The sequence below is a fragment of the Euprymna scolopes genome, chromosome 1, assembly GCF_053919585.1.
Source record: "Euprymna scolopes isolate OS-2025 chromosome 1, ASM5391958v1, whole genome shotgun sequence".
Classification (NCBI taxonomy): Eukaryota; Metazoa; Mollusca; class Cephalopoda; order Sepiida; family Sepiolidae; genus Euprymna; species Euprymna scolopes.
The window spans coordinates 21,446,296-21,470,819 of record NC_136482.1 but is presented as its reverse complement, the minus strand read 5'-3'; the positions used below and the strand labels follow the sequence as shown (position 1 = coordinate 21,470,819).

At 34.2% G+C, this 24,524-nt stretch overlaps 6 non-coding genes across 6 annotated transcripts; 3 read left to right on the top strand and 3 right to left on the bottom strand.

Moving 5' to 3' along the window:
- Positions 1-337: 337 nt before the first annotated feature.
- Positions 338-410, top strand: Trnar-ucg (transfer RNA arginine (anticodon UCG)). Its single transcript has one exon. It is a non-coding gene; the product is annotated as a tRNA-Arg (tRNA).
- Positions 411-9,286: 8,876 nt separating this feature from the next.
- On the bottom strand, positions 9,287-9,359 carry Trnar-ucg (transfer RNA arginine (anticodon UCG)). Its single transcript has one exon. It is a non-coding gene; the product is annotated as a tRNA-Arg (tRNA).
- A 1,016-nt stretch (positions 9,360-10,375) lies between these two features.
- Positions 10,376-10,448, bottom strand: Trnar-ucg (transfer RNA arginine (anticodon UCG)). Its single transcript has one exon. It is a non-coding gene; the product is annotated as a tRNA-Arg (tRNA).
- A 634-nt stretch (positions 10,449-11,082) lies between these two features.
- Trnar-ucg (transfer RNA arginine (anticodon UCG)) lies at positions 11,083-11,155 on the bottom strand. Its single transcript has one exon. It is a non-coding gene; the product is annotated as a tRNA-Arg (tRNA).
- A 9,134-nt stretch (positions 11,156-20,289) lies between these two features.
- Trnar-ucg (transfer RNA arginine (anticodon UCG)) lies at positions 20,290-20,362 on the top strand. The gene has a single exon. It is a non-coding gene; the product is annotated as a tRNA-Arg (tRNA).
- A 1,652-nt stretch (positions 20,363-22,014) lies between these two features.
- Trnar-ucg (transfer RNA arginine (anticodon UCG)) lies at positions 22,015-22,087 on the top strand. Its single transcript has one exon. It is a non-coding gene; the product is annotated as a tRNA-Arg (tRNA).
- The last annotated feature ends 2,437 nt before the right edge of the window (positions 22,088-24,524 follow it).

Below are 24,524 nucleotides of genomic sequence, written 5' to 3'. Positions count from 1 at the left end.
AGAATAAGTAAAGGGAGACCCCCTCGTCTCATGTTTAGAAGAGCTCTTCTTAATAAAAATGTAATTATTTTTAAAAAATTCATTCGCAGAATGGGGAAGAGCAACAGGAAGTTAAGTGGATACAGTAATCGTGAAGATAACCTGTTTTTGTTTTATTTTTTTCTTCTTTATATTGCTTTCTTTTTCTTTCTCTCTAATTTCACCCTGGTAATAAAGACGCGTCCATCTAAACGAACTCGGTACTGCATTTTCTTTCATTCCATTTCTACGCCTCATGAGGCTATGACTCACTTATAACTGCGTGACATATAAAAGCTATTCACCATAGTATCAAGGCGGCCGCGTGGCCTAATGGATAAGGCGTCTGACTTCGAATCAGAAGATTGCGAGTTCGAGTCTCGTCGTGGTCGAAAGATATTTTTAAGTTTAATTTCGTCATAATTGTAATCTACGGTCGTCACTCTGGCAACGTTGCTCGTTATTTTTTAAATATGTTTTTAATAATAGGAAAATTGTTCTTTCGCCCTCTCGCGTTAATATGAAGGAAATGAAAAGAAACCTGTTAAGGAGCTTTTTTTTTTACAAAGACATCACTCCTTATCAAGGCCAAGCGACCACTCGAAGATAAGGGTTAAAGAGTGTACAGTAGACAATTGGACAATAAAGTAATTGTTAGTAATGGAAATTCGGTAAACTTGTTTACGTTAGACTTGAAGACAACCATATTATAGTCAGCTGGAAAGTAGGGAAACTGAAGACAATTCCATAGGCGTGCATAGTTCTAAAGAAAGAAGCTTTTTTCTTAGAATCTACGTTTAGGTTTAGGCGCAGATAAAGAGTGGGGGAGATTATTGATAGTATTTTCTGCTAGACGGGTGTTTCTCGTGAAAGTTTGGCGAGGGGGGACCATAGATTGGAGCTCAGTCTGGAAAACTGTTAAACGCGATTTATTACTTAACAGATTGTAGGAAAAAAATTTTTGTAGATTTCCTTTAAACCATTACATTATTTGGCTGTGTGATAACACATAAAATAATCGTGAAAGGTCAGGGAAGATGCAAGGACTGAGGAGGGAACCAGATGAGTGCGAAAAGTACTGAGACATTGTGAAAGCTTATTGCGACAAAAACTTCATTAAACTCAATGATAAGCGGCTGTTGCGATAACACAAAGTCATTTTCAATGGTTATAGAATGCGGTGGAAAGTACTGAAAATCTAGGGAGGCTTGTTATCACTCAGATTCCAGGAAACATCACCGGTTATTATCAATGATGATGACCTGTAATGTGAGAATTCCTAGTGAATACTAATAATAATCGTCCAGGATTAGAGTTCCTCTATATTCCAGACTAGTCCTAAAAGGAGTCTAAAGAAAAAGCTGGAGAGATCGAGGAGAAACAACACCATCCAGACCTCTATTAGAATAACGCGGAGTATCAGGCATGGAATGGATTAACTTATTAAATTCAAGAGACAGCTAAGGATCTCTTTTAACGATGAATAAATGGTAAACGGGTTTTGTGATAATGAAAAGTGATTTACAATGGATAATGAAAGAGACAAAGAGTACTGTAAATCTGGAAATACTTCTTGTCACTCAGAGTCCAGGAAATATGACTGGTTATTGTCAGTGAGCAATCACTGATAATGACTCGTGTAAGGAATCCTATTAAGTAAAAACATTTCCAAAAAATAATTTAAATAATAATAATAATAATAATAATAATAATAATAATAATAATAATAAAGCGAGAGACACTGAAAAAAAAAACAGAAAACAGAGAGACAAACGACAAAACGAGAAAAGAGAAGTGGGAAGAGAAACAACTCCACGGAAGATTCATTAGAATGACAAAAGATGAGAATAACGAAAACATCTGGACATGGATGCGAAAAGGACGTATAAACCGAGAAACTGAATCTCTAATAACTGCAGCACAAGATAACTCGATAAGAACCAACCATATCAAAGCAAGGATCGATAAAACACAAGAAGGCAGCAAATGCAGACTCTGTGGACAAAGAGACGAAACGATAAACCATATAGTAAGCGAATGAAGCAAACTTGCCCAAAAGGAATACAAAAACAAGCATGACCAAGTGGGGAGGGTGGTACACTGGGAACTGTGTAAACGACTGCATTTTGAGCATACATACAAGTGGTACAACCTGCAACAGCACTCGAAAACGAGAACCACAAAATCCTATGGGACATGGACATACAGACGGACAACCCCATTCAAGTAAGAAGACCAGATGTCGTAATAATTAACAAGAAAGAAAAATCCTGTCAAATCATAGACTTTGCTGTCCCAGCTGATCACAGGGTGAGTATGAAAGAAAAGGAGAAACGAAGCAAATACACAGAGCTAGCCAGAGAGTTAAAAGAGATTTGGATGATGAAGAAAGTCCAAATAGTACCGATAATAGTAGGAGCACTAGGAACAATCCCGAAAAACTTCGAAAAAAGAATATCAGAAATTGGAATCAGAGGAATAACTGCAAAAGTACAACGACTAGCCATAATGAAAACGACTGAAATATTAAGGAACACCCTTGAATGCGGAGAATAATACAAGACAATATAACGAATAAGCGTTACAGGGAATGAAGAACACCGAAACTGCATATTTACAAGTTCTACATCCCCCATCATGCATTCCCCCCATTGTTTCATGACCGATCCCCCCCCCCCAAAAAAAATGATACCAAAGGGCCGAGAAGGGTCAATAAGGACTGAAAGACCGAGGAGCGAGCGCCAACCAGACCTCAGTTGGACAAGCGCAAAGAGAACTGGGACCTTGGGGAGGCTGAGTGCCACTCAAATTCCAGTATAAACAAATGACCACTACCAGCGAGAAATCAATGGTAAGCGGCTGTTGCGATGATGCAGATTCATTTGCAAATGCTATCGAAGGAGGTGGAGAGAGCTGGACGTCTGGGGAGACTTGTTGTCACTCAGCTTCCAGAGAATACCACAGGTTTACAATCAGATCGTTTGTTGACTTGTGTGAAAGTTCCATGTGAGCCAATAATAATAATAATGATAATAATAATAATGATAATAATAATAATGATAATAATAATAATAATAATAATAATAATAATAATAATAATAACGACAACTGTGATTAAAATGCAAAGAGGTATAATCCAAGATGATTGTCTATCAGCACAATTGTTCATCATATCCATGATGCCTCTTACTAAGAAAATAACAAGTCGGATACAAGTTCATTAATACAGATAAAAAGAATAAACTACCTAGTGTACATGGATGACCTGAAGCTGTTTGCAAAAACCAAGAAGGAAGTAGAGATGTTAATAAACACAACCAGAATCTTTAGCCAGAAATAGGAATAGAAATCAGTAAGGAAAGTGCGCACTACTGACCATGAGAAGGGGAAAACTGGAAGCAATGGAAGGTATGATATTACTCAACCAAACAGTTATCAACTACAAATATTTGGAAGCTCTGGAAGAAGACACCATCAAAGCAACAGAAATGAAAAAGAAAATTGGAAAGGAATACCTCAAAAGAACAAAACAACGCAAAACCAAACTATATAGTAGAAATATAATTACTTCGAACCGTTTATAGGTTGGACTAAAGAAGAACTGCGATATCTCGACCAGGAGGCCAAGAAACTCATGACCATGCACAATGCACTACACCCGAAGGTGATACTGACCGACCGATGTGTAAAGGAAATACGGTTGAAGAAGGCTGGTTTCTATAGAAAACTGTGTAAATGAATAAAAAAAATAAGACAAACACTTAATGCAGAACACCGAAAGAATAATTAAAGCAGCAAAGGACACTGAAAAAAATAAACAAGACGGAAACAAAAGAAACGAGAGATAAGACGAGAAAAGAAAAAATGGGAAAAGAAACAGCTACACGGACGTTTCATAAGGATGACAAAAGATGAGACTAACGAAAAAATTTGGACATAGCCACAAAAAGGAAACCAAAACAGCGCAACTGAATCTCTAATGACAGTCGCACAAGATAAAGCAATTAGAACCATCTATATCAAAGCAAGGGTCGATAAGACATAATAAAACAGCAAATGCGGACTCTGTGAACAAATAGACGAAATAATAAACCATATAATAAGTGAATGCAGCAAACTAGCCAAAAAAAAAAAAAGAATAGAAGAATAGGCACAATGAAGTGGGGAAGGCGGGACAACTGAATCTTGAACACCCAGACAAATGGTACAAACACAAACTGACAGCAGTATTTGAAAATGAAAGTCACAAAATCCTAGCAAAGAAGGAAAAAATCAGATTGTAGATTTTGTCGTTCCAGCAGACCACAGAATGAAAATCAAGAAGCGGATCAAATACACTGAACTGGCCAGAGACCTGAAAGGGATATGAAAAATGAAAAAAAGTCAAAATAACACCACTAATAATATGCGCGCTAGCAACAATATCGAAAAACTTTGAAAAAAGATGGATGGCTGAGAAAATACAACGGATAACAGTAATGAAAACAACTGAAATGTTAAGGAAAACCCTTGAATGTAGAGACTAACACACGTGATCTACAGGCGCAAACAAGGCATACAGGAACTTCTACAGATCTAAAACACAAAGGAATATCACATTGAATCATGAAAGCCCTCTGCGCCCGTGCCTTCCCCCCTAACTGTGTGTATGTGCGTGCGTGCGTACGTGCGTGCATGTGTGTGTGTGTGTGTGTGTGAGTGAGAGAGAGAGAGAGAGAGAGAGTGTGTGTGTGTGTGTGTGTGTGTGTGTGTGTGTGTGTGTGTGTGTGTGTGTGTGTGTGACCATAAGCTGATGCCACACACAATAATCGAGAAGGGTCAAGGAAAATGAAAAGACCAAGGAGAGAGTGCAAAAGGATTGGGGCCCCCAGGAGGCTTGTTTCCCATCCAAATTCCAGTGAAAATCAATGATCGCTGCCAACGAGAAATCAATGGTAAGCGGCTGTTTCAATAACGCAAATTCATCTGCAAAAGTTATCGAAAAAGGTGGATAGTACTGAATTTTTGTTGATTAATATTTATTTAATTGTTACTGTGTCTCTCTCATCAATTATTCAACAACTAACACCACAGCAACAACAAATTGTTTTTAAAAATTAATAATAATAATAATAATAATAATAATAATAATAATAATAATAATAATAATACATGGAACTGGCCAGAGAACTTACATGGACCATGAAAAAGTCAAGTTACCAACGGTCACGAAAAACTGGGGAAAAAATAGAGAAGTTGAATTCAAAGAGAAGGCTGAAACTATACAACGGACGACAACGATGACGACAACTGACATCTTAAGGAAAACACTGGAATGCTGAAAACCAACCAACATAAACAATGAGTGCTAATCAGCCACATAAAAGTTGCCATAGAAATAAAATTTTAAAAAAACATGGAAAGAACGCCACGTGATCCTTTGTGAATTGAAACTGCAAGAAATCCTATAAACTGTCTCACCTCATCAAAATGCATACACACACACACACACACACACACACACACACGCACACACACTGTAATGGTACCAACTTTGGCTAATAACACACAAAATGGCTATGAAGGGTTAAGGAAGATGCAAAGATCAAGGAGAGAAAGTATTGACCAGAATTCCACCGAAAGGGTGTGACTAATACTAGAACCTTGTTAAGGTTTACTCCCACCCAATTCCCAGCGTGACGAGTAGTATACAACTGTTACGATGACACAAAACCATTTGCAATGCTTAGCCAAAGATGTGGAGAATACTGGAAATCTGGAGAGAGAGTTGTTGTCACTCAGACTCCAGTGAACACTAACTGTTTTTGTCAGTGAGCAATCGTTAGTGACAATTCGTTTAAAAACTCTTAGAAATTACATAATAATCAAACAGAAAAATAAAAATTTGGCATGAATCAATAAGAATGCCTATGACCGAATCTTCCAAACATGAATAATTGAGGAGGTACAAAATATCTGACAATATCATCAATCTTATAAAGAAATCAACGGAACATAGACTGAAAGTGACCATCATCAGTGACTGGTTCTTCAGTAGTTGAGTTGGATATATTTATTTACTCTATTTAAGTCCAGGATCTGTGGTAGTCGTGCATGAGGAATAATTCCAGTGGATACAGTTGTTTTATGGAATCGGTTTGTGTCAGTCGATCTTACTCTTACTTTTTTTATCATCTCCTCGGAAAAGTTCTATTATCCTTCCAAGTTGCCAATTTTGCTGGATTCTTTATAAGGATCACATCGTTTAATTTGATCTTATTAGAAAATTTTATTTGGTGCAGATATTTGCAGCTTTCTCTGAGACCAAGTCTTCATACCACATTTCTCAAAAGTTTTCCAAGATTCTTTCACGCTCTTCAAAAGCCTCTGTGAGATTAGTCGTCGTTGGTGGGTCAGTTCCCATTGCATCTGAGGCCTTAGATCTTACAACGAATCCACTGTTGACATTACGATACAAAAAACAATTGGGGTTATTTGAAGATCATTATCCGATAAACGTCTGTAAGTTTACTGAATTTTGTATGTCAATAAGAGACGTCAGCAACTCAAAGTATTTGATTTGGGCTCGACCAATGCTTTTCTATAAACATACATTCACCACCCATATGAAGCGTTCTCATGTGCTACCGACCCAAGGCAAGTACAATGGTATTTTAACATTTTCATTCTGTAGCTGTTTTTTTTTTTGTTTTTCTTTTTTGTTTTTTGTTGTTGTTTTTTCCAAACGCAGAAGATTGTAAGTGATGTTCCACCACGTCTCCTCTCAGTGCAATATCAAATAATCTAGCGTTATCGCTGTAGATGTCAGTCGGTACGCCATGTGTGTTGGTGAATTTGATCAAAGCTTGGACGAATGCGGTCGTAGACATGTCTTCCACAAACTCTCCGTGGATCGCCCTCATATTCAGGCATGTGAAGATCAATATTTACATCTTTTTTGTTTTTTGCATTTTTCATCTTGTTTGACTCAAAATGACCAATGTAATCTTTTCACGTTTGTTGAGATGGCTTTATAAAGTTAATCCTGTGTTTTGGCAGATTCGTGATTTTTGGGTATTTGAATGCCAGGTTGTTAACTCTTTTGCATATGAAGCACTTTGACAGTACCTTCTTTACTGCCTGCCTTGCTTGGGGCACCCCAAATCCAGAGAGCCTACACTTAGAGTATGCTATGCTAAGATGCTTGCATTTGTTATCTTTGATCACTAGTTCCGTTAAGAGGTGATATTTGCCTAATAAAATTGGATGGATCAATTCATACTCATAAATTGAAGTTTGAGCTATCCTGCCATATCTTATTATCATTTCTATTGCATCAAAGAATAGGTTGAGATCTTTAATAAGCTCAGATAGGCTTCTATTGGGGTCTTTAAGGTACGCGATTTCCATCTAGAAGATTTACTGTTGTATAGTTTTGAAAAGATGTATCCTTGCACAGTGGTCTGGGTCCAGGGTTGGATCATTATGATGTTTTAATGAATTTTTGAATTTAAATACAAATGCTGTAGACTTTATCAGCTTTGACAACTTCATTCATTTGTCATTTGACAAATCATTCATAAGGTGTAATTGGTTCCACCTTAAAGTCTTCCGAGTTACGTCCCCTGCGTATGAACTTTTCATCGTCTAGTTTATAACATCTAAGAAAAATACAATTTTACCCGATTTTCTGTAAAAATTACTTTTAACTATAAATAACTTTCTACTCGATGAATTTTCGTAATTTTGGGATACATTAATATTTTCGACACGACAATTAAGAATATAATATTGTTTTTGCTTAAAACGACATATTAAAATAAACGATCTGTCGACTTTATCTTAACAAATTTAATTTTGTATGATGAAAAGTGCAGGAATAAATTTCTAAGGAGTAAAAACAAAACTTTGTGAAACCTACTTCCACTTCTCTATCAACTTAAACCAAAAACTCATAAAAAGCACCTGATACCCTATGGATAACTATCCATCATTATAAGGCGAAGGATCAAGAGTAAGTGGAGTAATCCTGGGAAAGGAGTGGAGCCTCCCCTATGCTTTAGTGTAGTACCTAACGAAAAGGGAGCCTTTAGATTGCCCTCGACTATGGTCATCTGTTTTATTTACATAAAATTCTGTATCATATAACATCATTATTAACCGTAGTTACTTAGGATTGTTATCTCAAAAAATTACTAAAATAATTCTTTCAAATGTGTGTGATTATCCAAACTGGACACTTCTCTGACTTCGAATCAGAAGATTGCGAGTTCGAGTCTCGTCGTGGTCGACAACGTACTTTTTTTTCTTTTTTTTAATGTTTCATGGCGTGTTATAAACTGCCACAGAATATTCACTTGTCATCATCCTGGTATCATTGATTTTAAACCTGATGCAAATATATATATTCCTAAATCACACAAAATTATTCGGATGTTTGTGGATGTGTTATATAGTTAACACCTTATAAGGATAAAGACAAATATACAACAAATAAAGGTTCTTGTACAGAATTCTCCCATAGTAAAAACAAGAATAAAGAAAAATATGTATGATATGTAACGAAAATATCAAATTCCAAAAGTCATGTAAATTGATCAAGTAGTTTTATTTTTAAATAAGAAAATCAAATTTTATGAAAAAATATTTTAATAACATTTTATATATATTTTTAATCAAAACAAACAATATTTTTAATCAAAACAAACAATATTTTTAAAATCAAAACGAACAACATTTTTTAAATCAAAAAGAACAATATTTTTAAATCAAAATGAACAACATGTTTAAAAAAATCAAAACGAAGAATATTTTAAATGAAAACAGACAATATTTTTTAAATTAAAACGAGCAATATTTTTTAATCAAAACGAACAATATTTTTAAAATTAAAACGAGCAATATTTTTTTAATGAAAACGAACAATATTTTTAAAATTAAAACGAACAATATTTTTAATGAAAACGAAGAATATTATTTAATCAAAACGAGCAATATTTTTTAATGAAAACAAACAATATTTTTAAAATCAAAACGAACAATATTTTTTAATCAAAACGAACAATATCTTTTAATCAAAACGAACAATATTTTTTAAATCAAAATGAAAAATTGAAATTTATTTATGTCTCCCCTTCTCCTCGCTTATTTGATCTTGCTTTTCGCAAACATCTGAATAATTTTGTGTGATTTAGGAATATATATATTTACACCAGGTTTAAAATCAATGATACCAGGATGATGACAAGTGAATATTCTGTGGCAGTTTTGGAAAATAAAAGTATGCTTTCGACCACGACGAGACTCGAACTCGCAATCTTCTGATTCGAAGTCAGACGCCTTATCCATTAGGCCACGCGGCCACTTGCTTTACTTCTAGTTTTGTTGTTTTATATTTTGTTGTTTTCTAAATATATAGGTCACTTTCATGTCAGGCAGTAATGGGTGAAGGAAGAAGCGTGTTCCTAGGCAAACAGGCTTTATAAAACACGCCTTCATTGTCAACGGGGGGGAAAAGTAGATCTGTGACGATCTTATCATTCAACGGTGACATCGCACAGCGATAATAAGTTAAAGAAAAGAAATGTCCGGTTTGTGTACAAATGCAATTATGAGGCGCCACTAAACCACGTGTTTTAAAGACATCACTCCGTACAACAATCCTCGATAACTACAGGGCACTTTTGAACTTCTTTGAATGGATAAATTTCAGAGTACATTTAACGGCAGTTAACAGAAGAAAGATGAGGAAAACAACCACAACGAATAAAAAAAAATAATGATAATAATAAAAGTTGCTTTGTGACCTACCTGGATTTGTTGTTTGTGTTTTTAAGTATTTTTTGTTTTATTACACCTCAAACGTTTAATTCTTTTTGAAAGCAGTAGCAACAACGAACGGTAATTCTTTTTTAGGACGCCAGCACGCCAGCACGCAAAAATGTACGCCAGGGCGCCAGATTTCATTACATCATAAAAACAACTTTTTATAGAAAAAATGCAACTTATTTTTACATTTTTATCTAGCGAATAAATATAAAATGATATATGAAAAAACACGTTTACTATTTTTTAAAATCCAACAACACTAGCTTTTTTGATAAATCTCTGCTTGGCGTATCACTTAAATATTTTTTCTAAAGAATAAAATTGGATAAAGTTTATTTTTACAAGAATCAAAAAATATAAAATAAATAAATAAGGAGACTCATCAGATTCGGTTCAAACACACTGATCGGGTGGAAGCGCCGTTCTACGCAAGCGCAGAGGGACCTCTCTTTTAGTCAGAGTAATAATAAAAAATCATAAAATAGAAGATAGCAGAGAAAACCACACGAACTCGTAGTTGATCATCAAATTAATTTTTAAAACAAATTTACGACCACGACGAGACTCGAACTCGCAATCTTCTGATTCGAAGTCAGACGCCTTATCCATTAGGCCACGCGGCCACCATCCACGAATACTTTATCATCCTTCATATTTTCATAATTTTCTAAATATGTAGGTCATTTTCATGTCAGTTGGAAACAAAAGTATAGAAATGTGTTAGACTTGATAAGCAGAGAAATTTGGTAAAAAACATGTCTTCACTGTCAGCAGCAGAAGAAAAAAATCAACAGTGATCGTGTCTAGTATTGAGCGGTGATATTACAGCAGTAATGAACACATTGAACTACGCTAGCAAGATGAATAGTTTGAATGAAAGAAATGTCCAGTTTGGGTCAAAATGCAATTCAGTAGAACCGTTAAAAATCTTATAGCCATTTTTAGGCTGTTTTTGAACCCAGTCAACGACGGGTACTTTTGCTAGTATATATATATATATATATATATATATATATATATATATATATATATATATATATATATATAGTAAGTATAGTAAGTTATAATATATATATGGCAATAAAGCTACACAGAATATTTCGCGTTTCATGTATACTAGGATTCACTATATAAATGTGCATACAACGGAGGGGGGGGGCTTTCTAGTTAAGTTATAAAAACCAAACAACATTGACACCAGAATGGGATTAATATGTAGCCCTTATTTGAACGAAATTTAACTTCAAAAATTAAATTCGACCACGACGAGACTCGAACTCGCAATCTTCTGATTCGAAGTCAGACGCCTTATCCATTAGGCCACGCGGCCACTTGCTTTACTTCTAGTTTTGTTGTTTTATATTTTGTTGTTTTCTAAATATATAGGTCACTTTCATGTCAGGCAGTAATGGGTGAAGGAAGAAGCGTGTTCCTAGGCAAACAGGCTTTATAAAACACGCCTTCATTGTCAACGGGGGGGAAAAGTAGATCTGTGACGATCTTATCATTCAACGGTGACATCGCACAGCGATAATAAGTTAAAGAAAAGAAATGTCCGGTTTGTGTACAAATGCAATTATGAGGCGCCACTAAATCACGTGTTTTAAAGACATCACTTTAGCCTTATAGCGAAAGATTTATTTTACTGAAAACGTAATAGCAGTTTTTCTACTCGATGAATTTTCGTAATTTTTGATTGATTTGTGTGTGGGGGGGTATATCATTTTCTTATTATTAACCGTCATTTGCAATTTAATCAGCAAGTCGCCCATCTCTTACTTTGTGTCTGTCTATTATTTTCGTCCTCTCTCACTTCACATTTTTATCACCCCATCCTCGCACTTCTTTTTATGTAGTGTCACCATTACACTTCTGTCTGTCACAGTTTCTCTAAATGTCATTGTTATCCTCTGTGTGTGTGTGTGTGTGTGTGTGTGTGTGTGTGTGTGTGTGTGTGTGTGTGTGTGTGTGTGTGTGTTGTTTTCATTTTCTTTCTTTGAAGATTGTAATGCTGGGTATGAGGCAGCATAACCAGCTGCCAACACTGCTCTGCTTTTTATTGAAACCAACCGAGAGCTCTTTTTAGTATCCTCGTTGTTCCCTTAAGTGCAATTGTCTGGATCTCTTTTGCACTTGGTTCACCAGGAATATTAGTTAGGTAGGACTTCAGGTTCTTTTTCATCCTGTGGCACCTATGATAACTGGTATGATTGATATCTCCCTAAGATTCCGGTTTCTTTTCATATCATACATGAGACCGTATGTATGTATATATGTATATATTATGTCAGGTCATCTCATATGCTACTAGTACCATGTAACCCAGTACTACCTGCCTCATGGTCGGGTCACCGGCGACTAAACTGGTTCCCCCAACAGACTTGTTTGGTGAGGAGGGTGGCTAGTCTCCCAGAAGGATTAAAAACAAGACCTTCTAAAGGGTGAATGAACCCTTTTTCGGGGTCAACAGCCAACTAGCACCGTGTGTGTTTGCGTGTATGTATGTGTGTGTTGGGTTGGAGAGAGCTCCCATAAGCCGTGATGAAGGCAGCCTTTCTAGGAGAAGCAAATCTCTGATTTAAAAAAAACATAAAGCGAGAGACCAGTACCCGCATTAAGCTGATCTGCAGTTTAACTTGTTGCTGGCTATCTTGCTCTTGCTTGTTGCTGGATCTCAACATTTTGAACCGAGACAGAGACTTTTTTGTACAAAGCTAAGACTCTGTAAACTCATCTGTGTATAGATACTCCCTCAAGCATTTGTCTATTAAAATGGTCCTGTGGCGATGGAAGTCATTTTGGGGCTCATGGACTTTAAGTGTCTGAGGGAGTGGCACTCGTCTGACAAGACGTTGCAATCATCATGTATGTATGTATGTATGTATGTATGTATATGTGTGTGCGCGCGCGCGTCAGCAGTTGAAGGTAATGAAGAAAGTGCGGAAAAAAGAACTGGAATAGCACATAAGAGGCAAAAGAGAAATATCGTCACAAGTAATAATAGTATTAGGTTATTTTTTCAAAGCCGCTGACCGCCTGCTTTTATTCCCAACTTACTACAAAATTAAATTTTAAATTTGAAAAAAAATATGCATATTTGTTTTTATCAAAATATTAAATATTACTTTTGTACGCAATAATAAATATCTGTATGACATAAAATTGACATCGTGTTTATTGTAGTTGTCGTGGTTTGTCAGCTAACCACTCGCATGTTTTAAACAAAAACACGCTTTCAGCTGAAACCTGACATTCCTGGAAACACTCTATGACCACGTGTGCAAAAAAAAAAAAATAGCAACGGATGTTTTCAAATAACAAAAAGGAAACACAAAAACTTCATCTTTCACAAACTAAACTAAAAACAAAGGATTTTTATTTCGAAATTAAATTAAAATACAGTTAATAAACACCGAAGACACTTTTAGCTGTAAGTAATATGGTGTGAAATTAATTATAGTAATTCATTGTTTAGTGACACCAATCACTGGTAGTAGATTCAGTAACGGCGCTCCATAAAGTCAGCGGCTTTTACAGCAAACCAGCAGCAGTACTCAAACAGCCCTTTTCAGGACTACTCAACAAACTAATTATGCGAATCACAAAGTACCTGTGTGCGAATTGCTGCCTCCTGGAACTCTCCTTTACAGCTTGTCACACCAGCTTCTACAGCTTTCAGCGACTCTAGCTTACACCTGCAACAACTCTAGCGCCTTCAGTCACTATCGTCTGTAATAATCATATTAAAATTAATAATATTAATCATATAACCAGGTGATGTCATAGTATCTGGTTCTACTAATCTAATCACGTGTCCCACTTCCAAGAAACAATATGAAGCAGATAACGTTCAATGACAAAATCGTTTTCGTAGGGGGGGTAGCAAATAAGCCAACAAACGAAAACAAACGGTCAATAACTTAAATATATGTTACCAAAGGCAAGATATGTTACTCTTCCACCTACTTTGATAAGTTTTGTGTGTTTTAACGGAATCTAAAGCTTTTATTCACTTAGAAAAAGAGCCTGTGTCGAGCTGCTAAAGTAAACAGTCAAATCGAAACGAAAAAACGCTGTCTTCGAAGCGTCAAAAATGGTTTAAACTCGGAAAAAAAAAAAATAAAAGTACATTTTAAAAAAATACTGATAAAAATAGTTAAAATTCGAAAGCAAAAACATTTTTTTTTTTAATAAAATACTAAAACAAATCCACCAAATAACAGGAAGTGTCATGGTGATAATTATTGGGTGGATTTCTATTTTGTTTATTTTTTCCAATTTTGAACCATTTTTGATGTTGTTTTTGTCAGCCGTTTCATTTGGATAGATGTAACTAAAATAACATATATATTATTTAATTGGAATTTATTATTGAGATGAGTATTATTAATTAATTTATTTATTGCTACTATTATTCTCATCTTTATTAGTTGTCGTTTCACGACGTTTCGGCCAACTATTGCTTTGGCCTTCGTTAGGTTGTAACCGTGACGGGATAGGAACTCCAAATCTCCTAACTGCATCCTCAGCAATTACTGTCTTCCATAGTTGTTGTCGTCTGACCAGGTTTTCAGGTTCCAGTTGAGCATTGTCTGAAGATAGCGGTTTCAATCTTACCCAAAACCGACCAAAGGTTTACTTGGCCGAAACGTGGTGAGACGACAACAACTACGGAAGGCAATAATTGCTGATGATACAGTTAGGAGAATCGGAGTTACCACCTGACGAAGGCCAGAGCAATAGTTGGCGGAAACATCGTGAAGCAACAACTAAACAGGTGGGGATAATAGTCCGCAATAAATAAATTATTAAAATAACATTTATTTGTTAAATATGTTGTTTTACCATTTTGTTTTTCGAACCTATGTGGATTGTAAAACAGACCCGATTTTTGTAATATAATGTTTGAGATATATCTGCACTAGTAGGCGTGTCAGAATTTGGGGGGAATTTGACACCCCTAACAAAAAACTGTGAATAAAATATTTAAAAAAAAAAACTCGTAATTTCTCCTTTTAAAGTGGGTTGTTTATTTTCTTTATGGAATATACTTCCAAAATAAACTATTGAAGTCGTTAAAAAAATAATAGAAATATTATTTTTTTATTTTTTTAAAAACAGTGTTTACAAAGTGCCGGCGCTCCTTCGTGCAGCCATTTTGTTTATGTAATGAAATCAATTGAATTTTACAAGTTAATTTTTTTTTTTTCAATTTTTTCACTTTAAAAATCTATCAAAATTTTTCTATTAGTTCAATTTTTATGATATTTTCAGGTTCAATGTGGAATGTTATGCTATTTCCAATAAACTGAATATAATATTCGAGACAAGGGTTTTTTTTTAATTCAACTCCCCCCCCCCCATTTATATATGCATATATTTTAAGTTAAAATACGTTGATTTTCTTTAAATCTTTTTAAATGAAAACCGATTAAAAAAAACAAATATTGTATAATTTGCTATTAAACCTATTATTTTTTTTTAATTTGGTCTTTGCTCCTTTAATTCCAAAAAATTAGGATTTGAATTACATTTTTCAAGTAGCTTCGAAAGATAGTAAGTTGAATTATTAAAGTTTTTATTATCATTTTAATGGTTGCTTCTGATACACCTACTGCACTAGTAATTTTTTAATGCAATTTATTTGTTTTTCTTTTTTGTTTGTTAACTTATTGTCTGTTTTTCAGATAAACCAATTTATCGTTCGCTTTCGTTTTAAGAGTTGTTTTTTGTTGGTGTTAATTAAAAAATATCGTTCGTTTTCATTTTTTTAAATATTGATGTTCGTTTTTATTTTGTAAATGTACTGTTATTCGTTTTGCTTTTTAAAAATATTGTTGTTAGTTGTGATTTTTTTAAATATTGTTGTTGTTCGTTTTTATTTTTTTAAATATTGTTTTTGCTTTGATTTCTAAAAAATATTATTATTTGTTTTAATTTTAAAATAATATTGTTGTTCGATTTGATTTTAAAAAATATTGTTGTTCGTTTGGATTTTTAAAAATATGTTATTGTTCATTTTAATTTTTAAAAAATACTGTTGCTTGTTTTGATTTTTCAAAAATATCGTTGTCCGTTTTGATTTTTAAAATATTCTTGTTCGTTTTGGTTTTGTATTGTTTCGTTTTTATTTTTTTAAATGTACTGTTCTTTGTTTTGACTTTCAAAGAATATTGTGGTTCGATTGGATTTTTTTTTAATATTGTTGCTTGTTTTAATTTCATACAACTTTTATTGTTCGTTTTAATTTTTTAAAAATGTTGTTTGTTTTGATTTTACAAAAAAAATTGTTGTTAGTTTTGATTTTTTTTAAATATATCGTTATTCGCTTCGATTTTTATAAATATTTTGTTCGTTTTGACTTTTTTATAATATTGTTGTTCGTCTAGATTTTTTTAAATATTGTTGCTCGCTTGGATTTAAAAAAAAATATTGTTATCCATTTTTATTTTTAAATAATATTGTTCGTTTTGATTTAAAAAGATATTGTTGTTCGTTTGGATTTGTACAAAATATCGTTTTTCGTTTTGATTTTTAAAAAATATTGTTGTTCGTTCTTATATTAAAAACATCTTGTTTGTTTTGATTTTTGGAAAATATTGTTGTTCGTTTTGATTTTTTAAAATATTGTTGTTAGTTTTGATTTTAGAAAAATATTCTTGTTCGTTTTCATTTTTTAAGAATATTGTTGTTCGTGTTGATTTATTAAATGTATTTTGTTCGTTTGGATTTTTTACAAATTTTGTTGTGCGCTTTGATGCTTTAAAAACATTGTTCCTTTTTATTTTAAAAATATTGTTGTTCGTTTTGATTTTTTTTTAATATTGTTATTCGTTTTGATTTTTAAAATTCATTGTTGTTCGTTTGGATTTTTTTTTTAATATTGTTGTTCGCTTTGATTTAAAAAATATTGTTCGTTGTTTTGATTTAGAAAAAAATTCTACTGTTCGTTTTAATTTTTTAATATTGTTTGTTGTTTTTACATAGGCATCACCACTTATCAAGGCCGATAGGCCACTCAAGGATAAGGGTTAAAGAGTGTAGAGTAGTCAAAAGGACAATATAATAATCGATAGTAATGGAAGTTCGGTAAATTTGTTAACTTAAGTGGAACGGCTCATCAGAAACTTGTTCACGTTGGACTTGAAGACAACCATATCATAGACGGCTGGAAAGCAGGAAAACGGAAGAATTCCACAGGCGTTCAGTTCTAAGAAAGAAGCTTTAATCATGGAATCTATGTTTAGGTTTAGGCACAGATAAAGAGTGGGGGGGAATTATTGATAGGGTTTTCAGCTAGACGAGTGTTTCTTGTGAAAGTTTGGCGAGGGGGGGGGCTATAGATTGAAGCTCAGTCGAACACTTTCCATGAAAATAACGATACAGCAGAGACAAACTCGCAACATCTCTTCTGTGAGATAGAGGTTGCAGCGAAAGGAAAAGGACATCTCCCACCAGGCCACGAAGTCTATTTTGAACCCTATCAAGGCAGGACAAGTCTTTTCTAGCAGCTCCTGTCCATGTATGGCAACAGTATTTCATCCTTGGACGTATCTGGCTCTTATATAGATAGAGAATTGCATCAGCAGTGAGATATCTACTGGATCGATTGAAGGATCCCAACATTTTTCCAGCAGCCTTGGCAACAGATTTGATGTACGTATTCCATTTAAGATCAGGAGTAAAGGTCAAGTCCAGAAGCCTGTCAAAACTTGAGGCCTCCCCAAGACGAGAGCCATTCATTTTAATTGATGCCAGATGTGGATCAGAACGTTGATGATGTAAAGATAGAAGCTTGATTTTAGGTGCATTAAAAGTAACCAGCCACTCCTTTCCCCATTTTACAACGTGATCAAGATCAGAGGAGAGAGAATCGGAGAGAATTTGGTCGTTTACTGTTTTAGATGTGCTACCATAGATAGTAGTGTTGTCAGCAAAAATGTCTATGAATGATGTAAGGATGTGATTTGGAAGATCAGGAAAAGAGTTGGGCCCAGGATGGACCCCTGAGGGACACCAGCATTAATACTGTGAGCTTTTGATTTTTGCCCATCAACTACTACTCTTAGGAACCTATCAGAGAGAAATGATTTAATGATTGAGAAGACATTTCCAGCTATACCATAGCTGGAGATCTTGTGAAGTAAACCTTTATGCCATACCCTATCAAAGGCCTTTGATATGTCAAGAGCAATTGCCCTAGAAAGGTTGCCTCTGTCGAGAGATTCGCTAATCCTATGAGATATAACTGTAAGTACATCTGCTGTAGATCTAGATCAGAACGGAAACCGTATTGCGTGTCACTAAGAAGGTTATTTTTGCTGAGATGGTTGATTACTTCTGTATTTAACACAGATTCCAGCAACTTACTCATGACGCACAGGAGACTTATTGGCCTGTACTGAGAAGGGGATGAACGATCACCTGAATTCTTAAATACAGGGCATACTGATGAGATTTTCCAGGGTGATGGGGAGCAATTCTCCTTAAGACAACGTTTAAACAGTTTTGTGAGTGTGGGTGCTAGTTCTGGTTGAAGTTTTTTGAGTACTATGATTGGAATACCGTCAGGGCCGGTTGCTTTACTGGAATCAAGGTTTTTGATTAGCTTGGCAACATCACGTACAGATATATGTATATCACATAGTGTGTTTTCTGATACAGGAGGAAATATTGGGGGTTGGCGGCCTTGGTCGCAAAGGGTAGAATTAGCTGCAAAGATCTTGGCAAAGAGTTTGGCTTTGTCTGATGCTGACGAGATTAACTCAAGTCCATTGATCATAGTTGGGATAGAGCACACGCTTCTGTTCAGGATTCTGTTTGCTATTTGCCAAAACGGGTGGGAACCAAGCCGCTGCTCAGCTACTTTGGACATGATGGACTGAGCATACAACTCTCTTGCGTTCTTTATTACTTTCTTACAATGGTTGCTGGCAGTCCTGAAAGCGGCTTTAGTTTCCATACATCTATTACGTTGGAAGCAGTGGAAAAAGTGATTTCTGTGCGCAATGGCAGCAGCACATTCTGGAGAAAACCATGGCTGGCTGTTAGGTTTTTGCTGGAACTTTTTCGAAGGTATGAAATGGTCAGTACCTACAATTAACCAATTTCTTTTGATTTTTTTAATAAAAATTGTAGTTCATTTGGATTTAAAATAAAAATATCGTCGTTCGTATTGCTTTAAAAAATATTGTTTGTTATGATATTAAAAAAATGTTGTTCTGTTTGAAAAATATTTATTGTGGTTCGTTTTAATTTTAGAAATATTTATCGTTTAATTTTAAGTTGATTGTTTAATACGTGTTTTGCCTAAATTCATATTTTTTTGCAACATTTGGTTGTTTTCTGCTTCGAACGTACATAATTTTACATGCAATATTTTATATATATATATATATTGAATTAAGTTCAGTTTTATTATAAATCGAATCGTGTTACTTTCTTTTCTTCATTTTAAATGGATTTTATAAGTAAGTTATAAAAGTATTTTAGTCTTTAAAATCCATGAAACAACGAAATGTTTGATTATTTTTAACGCATAAACGCACAACTTTTCTGTTTTGAATTCTTTTTTTTTTTTAATATTTTCAAAATATTATGTTCTTTTTCTACTGCTTTTTTGTAATTTTTTTTATTATTATTCATTATCGACAGTCTGACTATTCAATAGATCTTGCTTGCTAGGACCTCAGCGATGACGTCATTTTTCAGCTCACGGATCTTAATGAGATATATATATATATATATATATTTTTTTTTTTTTTTTTTTTTTTTTTTGCCCTTGTGTCTACTTTATTATTTGTACGGTCGATTCGTACCTTCACAACGCCTTTCGCCCCTGCAACATAGTTATAGAGGATTGAGTTCTCAAATAAAACACTATGCGTAACGGAAGAACGGCTGTCTTGTCCGACATTTTGAAAATAATCTAAAAAAACAAACGTAGATAATTTAACATAATTTAAACTTGCAAGGTTTATGTTATGCTACCTACGAATTCACATTAAATATGATTTCTTTTTTTTTTCTTCTTTTAATCACGAGTATGTACATTATACAGCTTTGTTTTGTTTTTGTTTTTTTTTCCTCCAATATAGAGTGAATTCTAGTCAAGAACCAAATATATTTAACTAAAGAAGATCTAAAAATGGCTATAAAATTTTTTAACGATTCTACTGAATTGCATTTTGACTCAAACTGGACATTTCTTTCATTCAAACTATTCATCTTGCTAGCGTAATTCAATGTGTTCATTACTGCTGTAATATCACCGCTCAATACTAGACACGATCACTGTTGATTTTTTTCTTCTGCTGCTGACAGTGAAAACATGTTTTTTACCAAATTTCTCTGCTTATCAAGTCTAACACATTTCTATACTTTTGTTTCCAACTGACATGAAAATGACCTACATATTTAGAAAATTATGAAAATATGAAGGATGATAAAGTATTTGTGGATGGTGGTCGCGTGGCCTAATGGATAAGGCGTCTGACTTCGAATCAGAAGATTGCGAGTTCGAGTCTCGTCGTGGTCGTAAAATTTTTTTTATATAATTTGATGATCAACTACGAGTTCGTGTGGTTTTCTCTGCTATCTTCTATTTTATGATTTTTTATTATTACTCTGACTAAAAGAGAGGTCCCTCTGCGCTTGCGTAGAACGGCGCTTCCTCCCGATCAGTGTGTTTGAACCGAATCTGATGAGTCTCCTTATTTATTTATTTTATATTTTTTGATTCTTGTAAAAATAAACTTTATCCAATTTTATTCTTTAGAAAAAATATTTTAGTGATACGCCAAACAAAGATTTATCAAAAAAGCTAGTGTTGTTGGATTTAAAAAAATAATAAACGTGTTTTTTCATATATCATTTTATATTTATTCGCTAGATAAAAATGTAAAAATAAGTTGCTTTTTTTTTCCTATAACAAGTTGTTTTTATGATGAAATGAAATCTGGCGTCCTGGCGTACATTTTGGCGCCTTGGCGTGCTGGCGTGCTGGCGTGCTGGCGTCCCAAAAAAAGAATTACCGTTCGTTGTTGCTGCTGCTTCCAAAAAGAATTAAACGTGTAATAAAACAAAAAATACTTAAAAACACAAACAAATCCAGGTGGGTCACAAAGCAACTTTTATTGGCTGCGGTAGCATTTATTTATTTATTATTATATATTTATTTTGTTTTGTTTTGTTGTTTTATTATATGTTTGTTTTGTTTTGTTGCTTTATTATATACTAGCCTGTGTGCCTGGCGTTGTCTGGGTATTTGGAGGTGTGTGTTAAGCAAAAAAAAAAAAAGTGGTAGTAGGCAGGCAGGCTCGATCCCGTACTGTGAAGGAGAAAAAGAACTTGAAAAAAATGTGATGTCTTTGCTGTTGCGCCCATCGCCAAAGCGGAAGTGGCGTAGGCATTAATTAAGGCTAGTCAATCGAAAAGAGGGGGGATGACTTTCGAAAATATCGACGAAAAAAAAATCGACCCCTCCCTGTAGAAAAGTGGCCAATTGAGAGTGGAGGAATTAATGTTTTTAGTCAATTTTTCGATATTTCTCGTCCGAACGGTCAAGCTTACCAACGATACCGATCTTGTGAAAATTCGTCACTTCTGTCAAAAGTTTTAGACATACATACATACATACACACACATACATACATACATACATACATACATACATACATACATACATACATGCATACATACATACATACATACATACATTTAAACAGACAGGTGAGATTTATATTATAGATGTTTTTTTTATTTTTTGTTTTGTTTTGTTTTGTTTTTTTATTCGATGTGGTTGTTTTCCCCCACCTTTCTTCTGTTAACTGCAGTTAAATATACTCTGAAATTTATCCATTCAAAGAAGTTCAAAAGTGCCCTGTAGTTATCGAGGATTGTTGTACGGAGTGATGTCTTTAAAACACGTGATTTAGTAGCGCCTCATAATTGCATTTTTACACAAACCGGACATTTCTTTTCTTTAACTTATTATCGCTGCGATGTCACCGTTGAATGATAAGATCGTCACAGATCTACTTTTCCCCCCCGTTGACAATGAAGGCGTGTTTTATAAAGCCTGTTTGCTTAGGAACACGCTTCTTCACCCATTTCTGCCTGACATGAAAATGACCTATATATTTAGAAAACAACAAAATATAAAACAACAAAACTAGAAGTAAAGCAAGTGGCCGCGTGGCCTAATGGATAAGGCGTCTGACTTCGAATCAGAAGATTGCGAGTTCGAGTCTCGTCGTGGTCGAAAGCATTTTTTTCAAAGTTTCGTAGGTCATTACAATTTAATGTTGTGACGAAATAGATAAAGCGTATTACAATGGATTCGGCAGAGTGGCTTTGCAAAACACGTTTTTACTGCCACAGAATATTCACCCTTGTGTGATTTAGGAATATATATATTTGCATCAGGTTTAAAATCAATGATACCAGGATGATGACAAGTGAATATTCTGTGGCAGTTTATAACACGTCATGAAACATTAAAAAAAAGAAAAAAAAGTACGTTGTCGACCACGACGAGACTCGAACTCGCAATCTTCTGTTTCGAAGTCAGAGAAGTGTCCAGTTTGGATAATCACACACATTTGAAAGAATTATTTTAGTAATTTTTTGAGATAACGATCCTAAGTAACTACGGTTAATAATGATGTTATATTATACAGAATTATATGTAAATAAAACAGATGACCAGAGTCGAGGGCAATCTAAAGGCTCCCTTTTCGTTAGGTACTACACTAAAGCATAGGGGAGGCTCCACTCCTTTCCCAGGATTACTCCACTTACTCTTGATCCTTCGCCTTATAATGATGGATAGTTATCCATAGGGTATCAGGTGCTTTTTATGAGTTTTTGGTTTAAGTTGATAGAGAAGTGGAAGTCGGTTTCACAAAGTTTTGTTTTTACTCCTTAGAAATTTATTCCTGCACTTTTCATCATACAAAATTAAATTTGTTAAGATAAAGTCGACAGATCGTTTATTTTAATATGTCGTTTTAAGCAAAAACAATATTATATTCTTAATTGTCGTGTCGAAAATATTAATGTATCCCAAAATTACGAAAATTCATCGAGTAGAAAGTTATTTATAGTTAAAAGTAATTTTTACAGAAAATCGGGTAAAATTGTATTTTTCTTAGATGTTATAAACTAGACGATGAAAAGTTCATACGCAGGGGACGTAACTCGGAAGACTTTAAGGTGGAACCAATTACACCTTATGAATGATTTGTCAAATGACAAATGAATGAAGTTGTCAAAGCTGATAAAGTCTACAGCATTTGTATTTAAATTCAAAAATTCATTAAAACATCCAACCCCGGACCCTGAATACCGTGCAAGGATACATCTTTTCAAAACTATACAACAGTAAATCTTCCAGATGGAAATCGCGTACCTTAAAGACCCCAATAGAAGCCTATCTGAGCTTATTAAAGATCTCAACCTATTCTTTGATGTAATAGAAATGATAATAAGATATGGCAGGATAGCTCAAACTTCAATTTATGAGTATGAATTGATCCATCCAATTTTATTAGGCAAATATCACCTCTTAACGGAACTAATGATCAAAGATAACAAATGCAAGCATCTTAGCATAGGGACAACTCTAAGTTGAGGCTCTCTGGATTTTGGGTGCCCCAAGCAAGGCAGGCAGTAAAGAAGGTACTGTCAAAGTGCTTCATATGCAAAAGAGTTAACAACCTGGCATTCAAATACCCAAAAATCACGAATCTGCCAAAACACAGGATTAACTTTATAAAGCCATCTCAACAAGCGTGAAAAGATTACATTGGTCATTTGTGAGTTAAACAAGATGAAAAAAAAAAAAGATATAAATATTGATCTTCACTTGCCTGAATATGAGGGCGATCCATGGAGAGTTTGTGGAAGACATGTCTACGACCGCATTCGTCCAAGCTTTGATCAAATTCACCAACACACATGGCGTACCGACTGACATCTACAGCGATAACGCTAGACTATTTGATACTGCACTGAGAGGAGACGTGGTGGAACATCACTTACAATCTTCTGCGTTTAAAAAAAAAAAAAAAATAAATAAATAAAAACAACAGCTACAGAATTAAAATGTTAAAATACCATTGTACTTGCCTTGGGTAGGTAGCACATGAGAACGCTTCATACGAGTGGTGAATGTATGTTTATACAAAAGCATTGGTCGAGCCCAAATCAAATACTTTGAGTTGCTGACGTCTCTTATTGACATACAAAATTCAGTAAGCTTACAGACGTTCATCGCCTCATCGGATAATGATCTTGAAATGAAAAATTTTTATAACTTAACTAGAAGGGCCCCCTACTTTGTCCACTTGTAAGATACGTTCAAATGTGATAGTTTAATGTATGCAGATTTCATATTTATGATTATAGAACCAATGCTCTATTGATTATTATATTGTACCCAATATATAGTTGTGCTCCCCTTCCCGTCGTGATTCGGGCGTTAAAATACGCTTTAATATATTTTAATTCATGCAGATTTCATATTTATTATCATATTATAGAGCCAATATATAGTAGTAGTTGCAAAAGTTTGTATATATATATATATATATATATATATATATATATATATATATATATATAGGTCATATTTATATATAAAATAAATATAAATAAAAAAGTTTATATATATAAAATAAATATAAATATAAAAGTTT